Genomic DNA, 7554 nt, shown 5'->3' on the forward strand with positions numbered 1-7554 from the left:
GCCTGGTTTCCTTCTGAGCAGCAGTTGGGGGCGAGTTATACCCCAAGATTAGAGAAGTCTTCCCTCTCAATGTTCAATGGTGTCTTCCGCACATCGCGTTGCGGGGGCAATGGGAGAGGGGGTTTTACTGCCAATGCCCTCGGATTGGGCCGGGTTTCCTTCTGAGCAGCAGTTGGGGGCGAGTTATGCAACTGCAGGAGATGAACGTGTGGGTAGTTAAGTCCCTCCTAATAAAATCCTAGTACGTATTATATGGCGTAATTGTAACGGAACTAAAATCTTTTAGTTATCGCAATAATAAAATCACTTGCTTGATTTTTCCTTTATCTATTTTTTCAATAAGTTTTGTTGTTTTTTTACATATACAAAGTGAACTGTTCTTTTACATGTTATAATACTTAACTTAATAAATGAACCTTGAGCTAGTTGTAGAGCTAGTTACAACTAATATGAATAACTATCAACAGACCGGCCGCGCGTTGCGGCGGCGTGTTTGGAGTGAAATGTCGAGTTACGTTTGCTCGTTTTACGTAGCTTATACTATTGGATTCCTTATATTATCCGCTAGTGTCAACAGTAGGTTATTACACTTGGTTATTACATAGTGCTACCTATTTACATGAGAAAAGGGCTACTACTACTATTAGATACTTGTTTTATTACACACATAGTTGCTGATTACTGCCTAGTCTTTCTTTTTCTTCGCTTCTTTTTCTTCGTCTTCGTGATAGAGTGTTCTTTTGGTGGTTGTGCTTCCCTCGTTTCCTGTTCTTTGTTGGAGTGATGGTTGGAAGTTGTCTGTGCTGCAGTTATGGTAAGTTAGTACATTATATGTCTTAGTTTTGTTTATTGGTACAATGTGGCATCCCAAGCATATCATATACATATACGAAGAGATGCATGACCTAAAACTAATGAATATCACTTGTTAATGTCCTGCATATCACGTTTCATATTAGCTATACATGCAACAAATCACAATATATGGCATAGATGATCATAAGGAGATGGGCCAACATTACTTCACATTAAAATAATCCAAATTACTTGCAACAGGTTAAGATTTATCATAAATGATCCTAAATAACTAAATTAAGTTTCATATTAGGTATACTTTCATTTTAAGATAACATCAATGAATTCGCTCATGATCAAGTTACAATCTAAGACCAATATATAAAAAACACCATGTTTAAATATGCATTTTGGAAGTCTATCACTTTTAAATTATCTGATTCGAATTCAGGTATTATTTACAGCACAATGCCATGATTCAAGTCAGCTAAGTTGATTAAGGTATTGGAACCTTTTCATAATTCAAAACGTGTATGATAACTAAAATATCAGTTGAAGATCATGATATGTGTACACTGTTACTCTAAAAACTCTACCCTAACTCCATATCTTATTCATTAAAAAAATAATTCAATTTTTTTACCTGACTATATAGTGCTGAGTAGTGTTGTGAGATTTACGTGACTATGTATTGTCCTTTGGTGTCGTGGTTTCCACATAGGTATGACGGACTTCCTTTCATCTTTTTTTTTACACGTTAGGCATCCGTAATAGAACCATTCTTTGTGTGTTCGTATATTTTCAATTGTGCCTTCCAACGTCATCAGACTACCCTGTGTTTACGAGTTTTGATTTAATCTAATATTCATGTTCTTTTTTCTTTATGTAATGTTATTGTACCTTGTATGTTGCTTGATTGCATTGCATCAGTTAGGCAAGTGTGTGTCGACTTCTTACTTTTTCTTGTTCTGGATCGCTGTAGCAGTGGTTTCTTTTCAAACTTTGCCTTGGCAAATTTTTTCGAGGGAGGTCCAGTGACAACTCTCTGACCTTCGGCCTCCGCGAGTCGTGCCATGGCACGAAACGAACACTACTAACACCAGTAATAGTATTAAGAGAATAATCGGTAACTACAGTCTTCTTCCGTTTTCTCTTGGTTGCCATTGTTCTAAAAAACAATACGGGCAATAATAGTAACTCGAAACCATTTTTAACGAAAAATCAAAGAGGCCAACACACATTCCAGGTTAAAAAAACTATCACTTTTCATATAAAAAAACTACTCAAATGACCTTCAGGGACAATGTAACCCAAATCAACACAATCACATATAAACGGGTCAGAACCAATTATTACATAGCAAGAACAATCACTTTCACTCTTCATGATACATATGTTGTGACACTTGATTAACACTAATATGTTTTGTGTTATTAAAACACCAACAACTTAAACACCAATATATACTAAAGTACAATCATTGAAGCAAATTAAAACACCTCATCATCATAAAGTTACAGCATATTATTTGCTTATAACTTATCCCTAACTGATTATCATTAATTCAAAAGCGATGTTACACACAATACCCCAAAATATAACTTAAGCTCTAACAAAAAAAAAAAAAATATAATACTAACCCGATAGAGAAAAGGGCACTGGAGAAAGAGATTGTGCAGCCCATAATTGATTGTTCGCATACTCGTTTTCTCGTTCGTTCGTACCGTCACGGCGTTCGGAGGAAACTATTGAGTGGTGTTTCTGGTGCGATGTCGAGCGGTATGGTTTGTGGCAGCGATGTTCTTAGCGGGGGTGGGACTGTGTTGGCGATAGTGGCGCTGGCGGCAGGAAGTGGCGGTGGAGATGTGTTAGAGGTGATGAGTCTGGTAGGTACGGAGGTGATTAATATGGAATAAGGGTAGGTGGATGATTAGTTTGGATACTAATAAAAGTGGAGCGATGATTGTCGTTTTAGGGTTGTTAAACGACCAAAAACAGCACTTCTTTTACGGGAGTCGTTCGGTGTTAAATTTAAAACTGAATTTAACACTGAGATCAAAAGACGGGAAATGGTTCAGTGTTAAATTTCAGTATTAAATTATTATTTAATTATTAAATTTTAAATTTAATTATTTATTTTAATGAATATATATTTTAATTAATATATAATAAATATTATAAAATCATAAAATAATAACTAAAATCCATTACATTAATTTAAAAACAATACAATAAAAAACTAAATTAGAACTTATTGAAATAAAAAAAACAAACAACTAGATTATCCGTCGTCTACTCCGATTCGGTGCCTTCGTCGTCATTCGCACCCGATCCCGATTGTAAATCCCTACGGGCATCGCGTCGAATTTGCTCCTTAAGGTCATAAATTAGTTCCATGTCGGCTTCGGTGGGAGCAATGTTTAAAATCCTTAAACGCATTTCAAGTTGCTTATCTTGATAATACTTCTTTTTAAGGTCGGCCGTTTTTTCAAAATTTTCCTTAACCGATACACATAGAGACTCACGAGATGAATGGGATGAAGGGTTGGAATCGGACGACTTTTTCCTCGATTTTCTTGGCTTTCCTTTTGGACGTTTCAATTGATTGGGACCATACATTCCCGCATTCGGATTTTCATCAACACTTGCACTTGCAACTTCTTCGTTCAAATTAATTGCAGGCTCACCAATATCTTCAATAACTACGGTCTCACGTTGTTTGTTTCTCGTACTGATAACAACGAGATCGGGATTTAGCCACTTTGGCTTGTCCTTCAAAAAATTCCACGCTTGATAACTACAAAACTTCTTTCCACCGTTCTCGTCGATATATTGTTGATCACACCGCACACGAAAATCAAGGTCGTTATCCCAGCTTCGCCAATTTTCTTCAAACGACTAACAATCCCATTATACTTTTGACATTCGCCATTCATTTTCGTCCACTTAGACGACAACACATCCTTAAATCGAGCACATGGCGGATTTCGTCCGTTGTAGTCGTCCGTAACCAAAAACCAAAACGACGGACCTACAAAATTATATAACGAATTATAATATGAATATAATATATATATATATATATATATATATATATATATATATATATATATATATATATATATATATATATATATATATATATATATATATATAATTATAACTATAATTATATATAATATATAATTATATATAATTATAATTATAATTATATATAATTATATAATATAATATATATATATATATATATATATATATATATATATATAATTATATAATATATATATATATATATATATATATATATATATATATATACGTATAGATATTTATAATTATAATATATATTTAATATATATAATATATATACATATGCATGTTAACAGTATGTATATATTTATATATAAAGTATAAATATATATAACTGAAAGAAAGGTTCAAAACCCTAGCCTGCTCCGGAATAATAGGACGATTCTTGGCGATTGGTGCCGTTTTCTTGTGTTCTTCTCGTTTCGATCTTCTCTGTGTTAATCCCCATTGATCGTGAATGGGGAAGAACTCTGGGGGTAAAAAGAAGAAGGATATTCCGACAACTTCAACTAGGGTTTTACGCAATAGAATGGTTGGTGGAGAAAATAAGGATGGAGCCTCCAATTCCGATTCTAATGTTGTTTCTGCTGGAGACGAGGATGCTTCATCAAACATGGTTGAGTGTGTAAAGAAGGAGGGTAAGAATGTTGAAGTAGCAAAAGTGGTTACTGAAGAAAAATCAGATCAGGTAAGCGTTCATAATGACTCTTCTGATTCGGATGTAGAAGAGCTTAATGATCAGGAGGTCAAAGAGACTGATGAATATCAGTTTCCCAAACTGAATAGTTGTGACGATCCTTCCAAATCCCTACATCATTCATTGATTTCATAGTGAGGTTTTGACCTCTATATGATACGTTTTGTAAACATTGCATTCTTTTGAAAAGGCACACCATAAATGAATATATAAATCCAAGGTTTTCGATGTCTGATGATTTCTACGTATAGACAATCACCATATATAATAGTTTACAATACTACATCCGTTGACAATGCAGTCAAAATAAGATACATGGTGATGATTTTGTGAATGCAAAGTTTTCTTGAATAAAGCATCTATGACTCCATGCACATAGCTTGTATAACGTATAAGCAAACAGCGGAAGACTTCTAGAAACCTGAGAATAAACATGTTTAAAAGTGTCAAAACAAAGGTTGGTGAGTTCATAGTTTTAATGTTGCGCATAATCTGTATATAAAGGTGGATTACAAGATTTCAGTTGTTCCATCCAGAAACGTTTATCAAAATATTCTACGAAATTGAGCACCCTGGTAACTAAACTTAACGTATATATAATTTGTACCCTTTGTATAATCATCTTAATAATACACGCAAACCAACGTGTACGCTTCTCAAATAGCATATGTCCGTTAAAAGGCTAGCGCTCTAGCTCGGACGGGGATATCAAGCCCTGTGGATCCATATACAATTATTCGCGCCCACCAGTCCATATCCTGTGTGCTGGCAGCTACTAGTTACCAAAGCTAAGAGATTTTCGGTTTAACTCAGTGTAGAATTTAGTATGTACTTGTGTCTTATTGCGTTTAAAATAAATTGCATGTATTCTCAGCCCAAAAATATTTAAAGTATTTAAAAAGGGAGACTATAAACTCACCTTAGCAGCACATAAGGTCATTCATCAAAAAGTGACCGTAACTCGGAATGCAAGATTAACCGTAGATCTCAACCTAGAGAACATATGTTGGTCAATACATGTCTAATAAACTAGGTTGGGTCATAGTGTATCACAATCCTAATGCTCGAGACCGACATGCAGAAGTTTAACAAAAGTCATCTCAAAAGTCAACCTGACCCAATATGATCTTTAAATCTATACATGTTTATTAACATAGTATAAGTCTTGATAATTGAACGAATTTATAGTTTATCAAACTCAAAATATTATTTATTTCAGGGGCTATATTATATTTGAATTATCATGGCAATCGAACATGATTTTCATATAGTTTTTCAATACTTGAAAAATCAGATTATAGTGTTTATAAAGCTTTAAAACATGATAAGACAGTCAACTTTGACAATTGTTCAACAAGACGAGACGTGCCTTATATAGAAATTCATTTACTCGATTAGTAATATTTGAAAATCCAATTTATCAATCTTATAAACAAGTTGTTTAAATATCAATTACAGATTCAAAAGCAATTTTAATTAATGTTAATTATAATTCAGTTGACCATAACTTTTAATCCGTTCATCGAAAACATACGATTTCTAAATGAAAAGTTATTAATTTTTCGACAGCTTTTCAATGACATGCATATCATATACCTTTTATCAATAATATATGTATCAAATTCGTGATTCATCATAAACTATCTAACGACAAAATTAAAGCATACAAGCATGCATAAACATATATACTCGAGCACTAGACATGGATATACTATTAATATATAAAAGATAAGATATAAATGCTTACGTATCAATATTGTGATTCAATATTGTAGAAAAGTACGTAGACGCAACGGAGATTATAAATACTAGTTTGACTTGCGAACAATACTCACGAACATTACCCATAACCTCCATAGTTATAATCCATAGTTTCCCTAGCTCTATCCCGCTCGGAAGGCTTGTTTGAAAATAATTCGCTCATGACCTCCTCGTAGTATTTTATGTATAATAATACTAATAATAATACTCCTAACTATAAGATTAATAATAATATTAATCTTAATAATAATAATTATATAAATATGAAATATAAATAATAAATATAAAATATAAATATAAAATATAATACGGAGTAATATAGATATTAATATGTGTGTGTGTTGAGCAAACTGGCCAATTTATAGAATGTTTCTGAATTCTGACTGCCATGCGATCGCATGAGTTTTATGCCTATTTCTCATGCGGTCGCATGGCCCCAAAATCCAGCTCACAATTTTTTTGTTTTCTTGTTTGTCGACATATTATTATATATATATATATATATATATATATATATATATATATATATATATAATATATATATATAATATATGTATATAATTTATATTAATTATATATATATTATATTATATTATATTATATTCATGTACATAGTTGACTTGTAATTTTAGGTCCGTTGACTCGTACGTTGATACTCGACTCGTGTACCACTTTCGATTTTTCGAACGCACTTTCGTCCTTTTACGTTACGCGACATGTACCCTTATTAATAATTTGACTTACTCATCAATAAATTACCTTATAAAAAATGTTACTTATAAAATTGAGCGTTGTGGTCATTTGATTCTATAAATCAGTGACTCGTTGTTTATCAAAATATATTATTTTAAATCAGAACGTTTTTTTTTACTAAGTTAATATTATACTTTTGTAATATATATATATATATATATATATATATATATATATATATATATATATATATATATATATATATATATACGTATATTTTCCAATCCAATTATAATGGTTCGTGAATCGTCAGGGTTTGGTCAAGGTTAAATGAATGTATGAATACAGTTAACACTTCTTGAGATTCAACTTAACAAACTTTGCTTATCGTGTCGGAATAATATAAAGATAAAGTTTAAATTTGGTCAGAAATTTTCGGGTTGTCACAATAGTGTTTTTGCCAATCGGGTCTCCACTCCCGCTGTGGAAAAAACTATGGATAGTGATCCGAATTCTAC

The sequence above is a fragment of the Rutidosis leptorrhynchoides genome, chromosome 1 (genome assembly GCF_046630445.1).
Source record: "Rutidosis leptorrhynchoides isolate AG116_Rl617_1_P2 chromosome 1, CSIRO_AGI_Rlap_v1, whole genome shotgun sequence".
Taxonomy (NCBI): Eukaryota; Viridiplantae; Streptophyta; class Magnoliopsida; order Asterales; family Asteraceae; genus Rutidosis; species Rutidosis leptorrhynchoides.